Source organism: Pan paniscus, chromosome 2, assembly GCF_029289425.2.
Source record: "Pan paniscus chromosome 2, NHGRI_mPanPan1-v2.0_pri, whole genome shotgun sequence".
Lineage (NCBI taxonomy): Eukaryota > Metazoa > Chordata > Mammalia > Primates > Hominidae > Pan > Pan paniscus.
The window spans coordinates 65593532-65606656 of NC_085926.1; the positions used below are offsets into that span (position 1 = coordinate 65593532).

The following is a 13125-nucleotide window of genomic DNA, read 5'->3' on the forward strand; positions in this document are numbered from 1 at the left end:
TACTGGAAAAAAAAAAATTGGGCTGAGCTGCTCTTACTGAGAAATGCTAGAGCACAAACAGGGATGATTTAATGGATTTTCAAAGATAATTATGGCAGGACTCAATTTTCACCTTGTTTGACAACTTTAAGCTACCCTATATATGTCAATAGTTTGGAGGAGAAAAACCACATGGTTATCTCAGCAAAGAATGTAAAGAAAGCATGTGATAAATTGAGTTCATATTTTTGACAAGCTTGTAGTAAAAGCACAAAGGCTATTTGTAGCATTATGTTTAATCGTAAATTTTGGAAAAACCCAAATATACATCTATATGGGCACAATTACAAAATTATGGTGTTTCTCTATACAGAGAAACTCTACATAACCATTAAAAAGAAATGAGACGCACTCACACATGATAATGATGAGGATAGATGCAAACTGAAGGACAGGATGAAAACCTTAATCACATTTTCATAAAAGCCATGACATGTACACACACGTGTCTCTATTTAAACAGCATGAAAATACATAGAGCAAATAATCATGACTGCAATAATCACGGTTAGTTCCAAGAAAAGTAATTGGAGCAGGGGCTTTTGGTTTATAAATTTCTGAATTCTCAGATTTTTTTTAAAAAACGTACTTCTTTTGTTAATTTAAAAAATAAATCTGGAGAATAAGGAAGAAAAACACTCCAATTAAAAATGCAGAATTGGACCAGGCCAGAAAGGTCATCTAGGAAAAGCTGTGTCCAGCATCTCCATCAAAGGAGAAAATACTCCTTTTTATTCATACTCAGGAAGGAGGTGGCAGAGTTCCTGGCTAATCCGGTCAATTGTTACACAAGCTAAGCAGTGCAAAAAATTCTACCTTTTATCTACCCCCTTCTTCTCATTCTCAACTCCAAGCCCAATCCTTTTATTCTTTTCTCAGAAGCTTTAGAAAACAGATGGTTACACCATCCTTTGAATCTATCAATGAATCACACAAAATCAACAGTGTTTTTCTGGAGGGACACTATTGTGTTCAACAATACAGAACGACATATCCCAGTTTGCTCCCCACATACAAACATACCAGATTCCATTACCAATGAGCTATTCAAAGGGATTTTACCAGATGTACTTAATTTAATTCAACAATTATTAATTCAATGACTCCCGTGCTCTTGGTATTTTATTATGAGCTGTGCAGGACCCTTTGGAAATTTAAAATTTTATGGTGGAGAGGGAAATACACGATGAGAAAGAGATAAACAATTCAGGGTAGTTTAAGATTAGGAGAACGTGCAGACATTATAGTTTTTGAAGCACTAGGAAAATCTTTAGAGTTCAGACTAGGCTAAATAAGGTGAGGAGATAAACATTTAGGATTTTTTTTAACTTTTCATTTTTCTATTTTTAAACGTTATTTTGTATTTTTGTTTGTTTACTTAAAAATATTTTGGGAGGGGATTTTTACTATTGGCCAGCAAGGGTCAAGGCAGGGGTATAGAGCAAGGTGGAGATGGGAAGACTAAGAGGCTTCTGCAGTCACTAAGGCACAAACGCCAAAGGCTGGGTTGAGGGTAGGAGCACAGTCATCGAAGACTTGACCTGGCTCAATGACACACTGGCAAGGTTTGGATCTCAGTGACCAAAGGGGATTTTCATGTAACTGACAGATGCAATGAAGAAAAACATTGAGCAGAGTGCTTAAGGTATCAGAGAAGAATCTCAGCATGTGGAAACAGGAAGGTAGTTAAAAGTCAACACTGGACCCAGACTTATGATTCAAGAGAGAGAATCATCACTTTGTGTTCCTTCACTCTCCACACCTCACAGCTTTCTGTAGTTAGTATGGGAGTTTGGTGGCAACTTCTGCACTTTCTCCCACTCTTTCGTATCCACGTCAAAGGTCAAACTCTTCATATGCCAAAAGAGGCACCTTGGCCGAACCCGAATCCACAAAGGAATGCACTAAATCACTGGAAGTGCTGCACATGAAGACAAAAATCCAACACCATATTAATCATTGGCAGGTTGTATTTCCTGTCCCTTAAAAAGTTAGCCACTTCACTGTTCACAAAAGCAAAGACTTGGAACCAACCCAAATGCCCATCAGTGATAGACTGGATAAAGACAATGTGGCACATATACACCATGGAATACTATGCAGCCATACAAAAGGATGAGTTCATGTCCTTTGTGGGGACATGGATGAAGCTGGAAACCATCATTTTCAGCAAATTAACACAGGAACAGAAAACCAAACACCGCATGTTCTCACTCATAAGTGGGAGTTGAACAATGAGAACACATGGATACAGGTGGGGAACATCACACACCGGGGCCCGTCAGAGGATGGGGAGCTAGGGGAGGGATAGCATTAGGAGAAATACCTAATGTAGATGATGGGTTGATGGGTACAGCAAACCACCATGGCATATGTATACCTATGTAACAAACCTGTATGTTCTGCACATGGATCCCATAACTTAAAGTATAATGATAAAAAAAGAAAACCTTTAAAAAATAAAATTAAAAGGTAAAAAAAAAATTAGATGCTTATACAGCAAAGTGAGAGTAGTTTTGCATTTTTTTTAAGTATCTACTCTGCAAACCAAGAAATTAAATAAAGCTTTGTTGCTAACAAAACAAAAGAGCTACTTGGTATCAAAAAACATAATGGGATTAAGGGAAACGTACATACAGATGTCCACTGGCCCTGAGTGGAGGGAACAGATCATGTCAGGGAATAGGTAACTGGCACTTCCTCAAGTCCACGCCACACTCCTGGAAGCATACTCATATCTGGTTAACTGACACTAACCCACAGCTTGCCTCACTGAGAGCAGGAAGCCCAGAGCCGTCCTTTCTTCTCTTTCCTTTTGCTCATCAGCACTGCTCTTTTCAAATTTTGTCAGCCTGTTGTGTTCACGCTCCTTGAACAAGAAAACTGTCATTTGGCGTGACATCTCTCTCCTACCCTGGAACTCAACAGGCTCCTGAAAACCTGCAAAATTCCAGACATACTTATTCTGTGAATTTTGAAAATCTCTTACTCATTTTAATGTATCCTTCTATGATGGTGATTTTCTATCCGCATTGACACCCAAATGAATAATTAAGAATCATCCCATCTTCCAACTTGAATAATGGGCGTAAATAGTGACAGAATCCTTTTTTACTTCCGTGTTCCACTTATTCAGGTTTTCCTCCTCAATCATGTTGTTTAATTTCTCGTCAGCTAAGCATATCTTTGGACAGACAAAGCAATTGTCCTCTATAGTGTGTCAATTCTGCAGTGAAGGTTTTCTGTTTACCTGCCTACTTCCTTAGCTCAAAACAAAACAAAATAAAATAAAAGTCTCATACTCGACTGTCACAAATACGCTTCATTTTCATTGTGTTTGATATATGAATTCCATACAGTGAGACGGGTCTTAAAATCCAGCACTCAGAGACTACTTCATCTCAGGACCACCCTTTTACAGACAGCCATGCTGATAAGAGCTATAGCTGACATTTCCTAAGGATTCTTTGATAAATTTCATCACTTCCTTAACTGCATTCCTATTGCTTAATCAAGATGCCCCTGGGGCCGGGCACGGTGGCTCACATCTGTAATCCCAGCACTTTGGGAGGCGGAGGCACAAGAATTCCTTGAACCCAGAAGGCAGAAGTTGCAGTGAGCCAAGATCATGCCACTGCACTCCAGCCTAGGTGACAGAGCAAGACTCTGTCTCCGGGAAAAAAAAAAAAAAAAAGTCCATGGAAAGAAAGGCTATCAAGAAGAAAGGAGAACGGCAGTCCAGGGCACAGAACCACAGAACCAGATACAGGGAGCATCCTCAGGAGGTTCTGCACGCTGCCTGTGACTCAAGGCCCACGACTCTTGGTCGGCGGTTTTCAAACCCACTGTTGTCCAACAGGGGTGGGGGGAAATGTCACCAAAAATTGTGTTAATAATTGTTGCTGGTTTGCAAATTATTTTTATTTTTCCTATAAACTAGAATAAATCTAGGACATGTTTATTTAAAACAGTACTCTCGGTCTTGCATGCCAATATGGCCTAGTTTCCATGAAGCTGGCTTGGGTGGTAGCAAAGACTAGGACTACTGTAGGACCAGGGTATGGCCAAATAACTCATATTTCAGGCTTACTTCTTAAGTGGGATGAAGGCATACAGGGTCCTTGCTTAGAGGGTAGAAAGATTAGTTCTCTCTCTCTTTGATCCCAAAGCTTTTTCCCTTCTAAGTATGGGGACAAGAAAGCTCAGACAGCATCCTATAGACAAAGGCCTTACCGCTCTCACTTTTTTCTTTGTACATTTTCTATTCTTCCATGACATTAGGTAGTATGGGTCTAGCATCTCCCTTGGATTACAATGCCCTACCCATCCTCATCTCAGCCTAGACCCATCAAGGGACAGCAGCCCTCAGCAGGTCTTCGACAAGCTATACGGCACCATCTCTTGCAGGTCATTCATTTCTTCCTTTTGATCTGTCTCTGATTTGAATATGATAAGACTATGGTGACCATACCATTTATCATTCAAACAGGAGAGCTCTTGTGAAGGAGAGCTTATTGACTGATCAATTGATTGATGTATTAATTTAGAGACAGTCTCTTGCTCTGTTGCCCAGGCTGGAGAGCAGTGGTGCATCATAGCTCACAGAATCTCAACCTCCTGGGCTCAAGTGATCCTCCTGCCTCAGTCTCCTGAGGAGCTGGGACTACAGGCACACACCACCACACCTGGTTAATTTTTCTTTTTTAATTTTTAGTAGAGACAAGGTCTTGCTATGTTGTCCAGGCTGGTCTTGAACTCCTGAACTCAAGTGATCTTCCGGCCTCAGACTTCCAAAGTGCTAGGATTGCAGGAGTGAGCCTCAACACCTGGCCTGAGCCACCACACCCAGCCAGCACTTCAAATAATATAATTATGATATGATATGATATGATATGATATGATATGATACTTTAATAATTATTAAAATCATAATAATGATAGCAATTATGGGACAACCAGGCACACATACTAGAATTATCCTCCCAGGCAAGTTGAAAAAATATAGTATGAGTTTTTCTCATAATGGGACGGAAAGATTCAGTATTTTAGTTTCGGAGTTGGGAAGATGAAGAATTGATTTTGGCCTACTTTAGATTTTAAGCCATTCTGGCAAAGGAGTTCTCCATAGGTCCACAGATCCAGACCTATTTAATCAATATCTACAGTGGGGCTTAGGGACAAAGCACCTACATTCTTGTATTTTGATTTATCATCTGTGCATTAGTGTCTCAGGGACTTTGAAAACAGGGCTTAGGTACTATTTTGTCTATTGGCTAAAATGCCATTATAGTTACTTAAGCGCAACCACTTCATTATTTATAACACCAAGAATAATTCTAAATCCTTTCTCCCTGAATTTATTCCCTCTCTCTTCCAAAGACCTGGGTCTCATTTATAGACCACAATCTACAAACATCTGCCCCAAATAAGCTACGCCCATAATTCCATTTCTCACGAGAGTCCCTGGAAAGTAACAAAGCACCTAAATGACACTGAAAGATAAAATCCTTATTTTATCCTATCATTATTTTAGAATGTGAGTTATATCATTTTTTTACTCTAAATGAACCACCCAAACATTTTTAAGAAAAAAGCACTTCATATGTTTATATATCCAACTGGGACAGACATTACAATTTACACTATCATTTTGCTGTCACACTGTTTAGAAACATTTTCCATAGAAGATAACCCCTGAAAACTTTCTGTATAAATAAATACTAGCAGACCCTCTGCACTTCTATTTATGTTCAAGTTTACTGAGACTCAGTGCAAAGCCATCTTGCTTTTAAACAAAGCACTCACAGATAACAAGTACTTTCCATATCTTCATCCCCATTCTCAAACATATGGCTAAATTTGAACAAAATGAAAAGAACTTAAGAATTAGATGCCCAAGTGAGTAGATGATACCAAAGCAGAACAAGTTCACAGCAAGATGTTTAATAAGAGTTTTGGCTTTTTTTGTTTTTTTGTTTTTTTTTATTAATTAAAAGATGAGGTCTCGATAGGTTGCCCAGGCTGGTCTTGAACTTGTGACTTCAAGCTATCCTCCCACCTCAGTCTCCTGAATAGCTAGGATTACACACACATGCTACTTTGTCCAGCTGAGTTTGGCAGGTTTAAGGGGGCAAAAATAACATCATTCACATCCACAATTTTAACTTCTAGGGTTAGCTTTTAGCGTACTCAGAGGAAAAAAGAAAAAATTCCCTGGAAAAGGGGAATTTATTTCCTTTAGTAAAACAAAAACCCCTCTGGAGAGAAACCTAGAAAATGAATCCAAGATTCAAAAGTAGCATCAAGGGTGGGCATGCAAAGCCAGAAAAGGAGACCCAGTGACAACAAGCAGCCCAGCCCCTGACTAGCAAAAATACTCCCTACAAAGAAGGAAGTGGGAGGAATCACTCTGCCCAATTTTAAGGCCCATCATTTAACCATAGTAATCAAGACTGTGGTACTGGCAAAGGGAAAGAGACCTAGATCAAGGGAAGAAGAATGTAGAACCCAGAAATGTAGACCTAAAATATGCCTAACTGATTCTTGATAAAAGTTCAAAAAGCATTCAGCAAAGTAAGGATATAGTCTTTAAACAAATGGAGCTACAGCAAGTGGCCATTCACAGGCCAAGAAAGGAGCATTGACCTGCCTCTCACACTTTACACTAAGTCAGTTGTGACCTTTATCTCTTACACCAAATTTACTTGGCATGGCTCATGCACCTAAATGTAAAATGTAAAACTATACAACTTTTAAGAAGAAACTTAAGAAAAAAATCTTTAGGATATAGGGCCAGAGAAAAAGTTACTAGGCATGACACCAAAAGCTTGATCCACTCAAGGAAAATTGAATCTAATCAAAATTTAAAACTTTCACTCTGTGAAAGCCCATGTGAAGAGAATGAAAAAGAACAGTAACAGGCAGAACACAGAGGATTTTCAGGGCAGTGAAAATACTGTGTATTACAGCGGTCCCCAAACTTTTTGGCACCAGGGACCGGTTTCATGGAAGATAATTTTTCCAACGGATGGGGACGGGGAAGGGGATGGTTTCGGGATGAAACTGTTCCACCTCAGATCATTAGGCATTAGATCCTCATAAAGAGTGTACATCCTAGATCCCCCACATGCACAGTTCACAATAAGGTTCACACTTTTATGAGAATCTAATGGCAATGCTGATCTGACAGAAGGCAGAGCTCAGGGAGTAATGCTTGCTTGCTGCTGCTCACCTCCAGCTGTGCAGCCCAGTTCCTAACAGGCCACAGACCAGTACCACTGTGTGGCCTGGGGGATGGGGACCCCTGGTATACAATGGTGGATACATGTCATTATAAATTTATCTAAACCCATAGAGCTATGTCGTTTATGTCATCAAGAGGTAACCCTAATGTACCCAATGGATTTTGGGTGATAATGATGTGTCAGTGTATGTTCTCCAACTGTAATGAAAGCATCACCCCCATGGGGGATGTTGATAATGTGGGAGGCTGTGCATGTACAGGGGTAGGGAGTATATGGGATACCTCCAGACATGTCTCTGAATTTTGCTGTGAACTTAAAACTGCTCTAAAAAAATAAAGCCTTATTAAAAAAAAGAAAAGAAAAAAAAGACAAGCTATAGGCTGAGAGAAAATACATGCAAATCACACAGGTGACAAAGAACAAGTATCTAGAACATATAAAGAATTCTCCAAAGTCACAATTGAAAACACAGATAATCCAATTAGAAAATGGGCAAAAGACCTGAAAAGACATCTGACTGAATAGGATATATATATATATATATATATATGGCAAGCACATGAAAAGATGCTCAACATCATTCGGCATTAGGAAAGTGCAAATTTAAACCACAATGAGAGCACTTCACACCTATCAGAATGGATGAAATGAAAATATTGACACCACCAAATGCTGGCAAGGATGTGAAAAATCTGGATTACACTCATACTGCTGGTGAGATGTAAAATAGTATAGCCACTCTGGCAAGTACTTTTATAAGAAAACTCACACTCATGTAACTGCAGCACTTTGGGAGGCCAAGAAAGGTGGATCACTTGAGCCCAGGAGTTTGTTTTGATACCAGCCTGGGCAACCTAGAGAGAGCCCATGTCTACGAAAAAAAAAAAAATAAAATTTAATTATCCAGGATGGATGGCATACAGCTATAGTCCCAGCTACCTGGGAGGCTGGGGCAGGAGGATTGCTTGAGCCCAGAAATCTGAGGCTACAGTGAGCTATGATCATGCCGCTGGATTCCAGCCTGAGCAACAGAGACTGTCTCAAAAAAAAAAAAAAGAAAAGAAAAGAAAAGAAAAACTAAATATTCAACCTGCAACTGTACTCTTGGACATTTATCCCAGAAAAAAGGAAAATTTAAATTAAAAAAAAACAACTGCAACAACCACCAGTATGCCAGCATTCATAACAGCTTTATGTGTAATAGCTAAAAACTAGAATCAGCCAAGATGCCAAGATGTCCTTCAACAGGTAAGTGGTTAAACTGTGGTATACACATATCATGAAATACTACTCAGCAATAAAAATTATATATTCCATTAATATAAAATTTCTGATATGACCAAGTTTCAGAAATTGAAGACAGATTAGTGGTTGTCAGGAGTTTGAAGGGAGCCAGGGGAGAGATGGGTGTGGCTATAGAAGGGATTTTGGTGGTATTAGCACTGTTCAATATCTTGACTGTGGTTGTAGATACATGAACCTACATGGGTGAAAAAATTGTGTATAAATCTAAATACACACATACGCACAAAAAAGTATAAGTAAAACTGGGGAAATCTGACTACACTTGGTAGGATTTTTTTGGTTTTGTTTTTTGAGACAGAGTCCTCCTCTGTCACCCTGGCAAGAGTGCAGTGCCATGATCTCAGCTCACTGTAGCCTCAACCTCCCAGGCTCAAGCAATCCACTAACCTCAGCTTCTCAAGCATTTGGGACCACAGGTGCAAGCCACCACACCTGGCTAATTTTTTTTTTTTTTTTTTTTTTTTTTTTGGTAGAGATGAGATTTTGCTATGTTGCTCAGGCTGGTCTCAAACTCCTGGGCTCAAGTGATCCACCAGCCTCAGCCTTCCAAAGTGCTAGGATTACAGGCATGAGCCATCATGTTTGGCCTGGTAGAATGTATTAATGTCAATATCCTGATTGCAATATTATACTATAGTTTTGGGAAATTATACCACTGGAGGAAACCAAACTAAGTGTAGAAGGTCTCTCACTGTATTATTTTGTAAAACTGCCTATGAATCCACAATTATCTCAAAATTTTCCATTAATAAAGAAGTGCTGAAAATTAGTATCATTAAGACGCATACTGCATAACAGAAGTGAAAATACCAGCATACAAAAGTAGTGAAACTATTCTAATTTTGTTAAAATGTGAGCACATGCTTGTATATTTCTTCATTTAAAAAAAAAAAAAAAAAGATTAGGAGAAAATTCCAGTTAATACTTGTCATTTCTGGGTGGTAGAATTACACATACCTTTATTTGCATTTTAACTTTTTCCTCAAATTTTAAACTTAGTTTTCAAACAGTCTCTAATGAATATATCGTTTTCATATTCCAGTGTTATAAAAACTGCTTGATATCAAAAGCAGAAAAATCCATCTCATATATTTTGTATTACACACAATGTCAAAGAACGTAGCTTGTCTGAGGACTAAAATATTTTCAGTTAAGAAACTATCTGAGGTGGTCATGTTAATTTAGAAGTAGCAAATAAATACATCTTTTGATTCAATCAATAAAACTCACCCTACATATTGCTATTTTCATTTGATCATTTCCATCAGTTTCTATTTTAGTAAAAATAAGGCTTTCAGGAAAACTGAACTTCAGAGGAGTATGTTGCTCTGAATAACTGCTCTCTTGCCTTTCCAGTCCTGGAAGAATGCCAGTGGTCTCTGACACTCAAGGACTACTGAGAGAGACAGAAATTAAGCTGGAAAAACACAATTCAGTCTGTGGTTACTAGGAAGTTAGACACGTTTTCTTCCCCTGAAAATTATCTCCATTTGCTTCAGATTCTTCACAGGCCTCCACTTAACACCCTCTCGCAGCACGGTGCAAAACAAATCTGTCAGCTGCAAATATGGCCATAGAAACTTTTTCCCCAATTGCTAGGGAAACAAAGTGAACAGCAGAGAAAACACCTCCGGCAAGACTGTACGGCTCTGCTGTCATGTTCTGTGCAATAACTGTGACTCTCTACTTGATTTTCTTTGGCCCCTGGCTCTGGGGACAATTTGCTTGAACAAACTAGAGGCAGTCATATCACACCTATGAGTCATCTTATGGCCTGTTCCCATTCATTGGCCTTTGGATTTGGGGGTTCTCCATAGATGGTATCTCTCCTCTGGGCATTTTGGAAATCTGTAGGGGTGTTTTTTTTTTTTTTTTTTTGGCAGAGACTCGGTGTCACCAGGCTGGAGTGCAGTGGCACGATCTCGGCTCACTGCAACTTCCGCCTCCTGGATTCAAGCGATTCTCCTGCCTCAGCCTCCTGAGTAGCTGGGACTGCAGGCGCACACCACCAAGCCCGGCTAATTTTTTTTATTTTTAGTAGAGACAGGTTTTCACCGTGTTAGCCAGGATGGTCTCGATCTCCTGACCTCATGATACTCCCGCCTTGGCCTCCCAAAGTGCTGGGATTACAGGCATGAGCCACCGCACCCAGCCCTGTAGGGTTGTTTTCTAAATGCAGAGAGGAAGGGGATTGTTGCAGCAACTGGACACCAAAACTGGGATTTAACAGGCAGAATCTCTTAATGAATTGTGCTACGGCATGCATGACTTAGGACTGTCTCAGTGGACAGGAAGTGAAACGCCAAGCATCTGAACCAAGACTCTTCCTTCATTTCACATAAAAACAAATGCACAATATGTTTTTTATAGTTTTAATACACATCACACACTAAACCATGCAAATTTAGAGGAAACTGCTACTTTTTCTTTGTAACTTTACTAAGAGTTATCATTTTGGAATATTGAATCTCCAACAGCAAGGTCGTTTCTGGTTTACGGTAGCCCATTCGATGAATCTGTAGCAGGTGCTTTTATAGCTGAAACATTCACAGTGATTCTATGTATAGGTGTAAGCATCTCACTACTTCATTAAGTCCTAAAAAGTCTTGCTACTCAAAACGTGGTCGTGGAACAGCAGTACTGACATCACTTGGGAGTTAATTAGAAATGAAGAATCTCCAGGCCTGGTGGCATGCACCTGAAATCCAAGCTATCTTGAGAGGCTGAGGCAGGAGGATCGCATGAGCCCAGGAGTTTAAGACCAGCCTGAATAACACAGCAAGATCCTGTCTCAAGATTTTAAAACAGAGGGGGGCAGGGGAGGAAGGGGTGATTGATGCGGCTTCCATTTGGAATTTAAGGCACCATGAAGAGTGACAAAGGTCATGGTTGTGGTGGACACTTGGGCTCCAGAAGAGGCTCAGGAGGAGAGTTCAGGTCCTTTGTACCACATATCCCGTTTGATTTCTATTTGTGTGAAATGGCCTTCCCCTGGGTCAAGCCAACACCTGATGCAACTTCCTTCAGTGAGGCCTTCCCGAAGAGCAATCAGGACCCAGCTCCTGATTCTGCTGAGCAGGCCTCTTACTTTTCCCTGGTGACAAAAATAAACAATGTGATTGACAATCTGTGGCTCCAGGGACATCTGAAGTGCAAATTGAAGAAGTTGGATAGGTGGGATCCTATAAAAAGAGAATGGTCACTACAGGCCACAGTGCAGCTGCCCCGCTGGTAATACACAAGATTCTGCCAAGGCTGGAAGCTGTTGCTGCCCTGGGAAACAAAGTCGGGGGAAGCCTGAGAGCACAGGATCCTTCTGAAGTTTTGACCATGCCTACCATGCTGACGAAACTGGCTTGGAAATCAGTTCTTCTGATGCTACAGTGAAGACTGTCATTACAACAGTGCCACCCAGTCTTCCAAAACTGGACCCAGAACTCCGTTTGGATATCAAGGTATTGCAGGGTGCCTTAGCAGCCATTCGGCATGCCCGCTGGTTCAAGGAAAATGGTTCTCAGTTCACAGTTAAAGTTATCATCAGACTACTGAAGGACTTGAGGGTTTCGTTTTGCTGGCTTTGAGCCCCTCACACCCTGGATCCTAGGCCTACTAAGTCATTATGCTGTGATAACCCCAACAGACAGCCTTTGGCCCTGAACACTGCACATAGGTGTTGCTTGCAGATTCTAGGTGCAGGACTGTTCCTGCCAGGGTCCATGGGTATCATGACCCCTGTGAGAGTGGCAACTTCAGAGTACACACAGTCATGACCCTAGAACAGCAGGACATAGTCTGCTACACAGCCCAGACTCTGGTCTGAATCCTCTCACATGGTGGCTTTAGGAAGATCCTTGGCCAGGAGGGTGATGCCAGACATCTTACTTCTGAACTATCTACCTGGGATGGAGTGATAGTAACACCTTCAGAAAAGGCTTACAGTAGTCATTAGAGAAAAAGGAAAGGGAGGAAGAAGAGAAGACAGAAGAACCACCTCAAGGAGAGGAAGAAGAAAGCATGGAAACTCAAGAGTGACCTTCCCTTCACTCCCTTTCCTACCCAAGGGGGAAGATTGAGGCTTAAGGTAGGTGCTACTGGTAGGTGCCACTGTGCTTTATATGGTGACAGACATTTCCGTGGGGTAGGGAAGATAGCAGGAAGGGAAATAAACTCTACAGAAGTGTCATTCCACTGGGTTTTGACATTGGCTTAGCAGCCAATATCAAATGTTGGTATCCTTCTTCATTATAGATGAATGGCATTATGACCTATGCCATTCATCTACAATGAAGGAGGATACCAACATATTTTCCTAATATTCTAGAATCCCCACCTCCTGAAAACCCCTCTCTTAACTAATACTTAGCAGGATGAATTATCTATTCATCTTATATTAGGATAATAAAGGGAACACATTGAAAATATTTATTCCAAATCAGAGAGGCACTGACTTGAGAACTACTGAGTAAGAAACTATTGACACTGGCAGCTCTGTTTGTACCTTTATTTTTCTACACTATCCCTACTCTGGAAAAACAGA

At 40.4% G+C, this 13125-nt stretch overlaps 1 protein-coding gene and 1 pseudogene across 33 annotated transcripts in view; one reads left to right on the forward strand and one right to left on the reverse strand.

The window, feature by feature from the left end:
* MAGI1 (membrane associated guanylate kinase, WW and PDZ domain containing 1) overlaps positions 1–13125 on the reverse strand; it is a 675392-nt gene that overhangs the window by 316008 nt on the left and 346259 nt on the right. The window lies entirely within an intron of this gene.
* LOC100975405 (interleukin enhancer-binding factor 2-like) lies at positions 795–12910 on the forward strand (annotated as a pseudogene).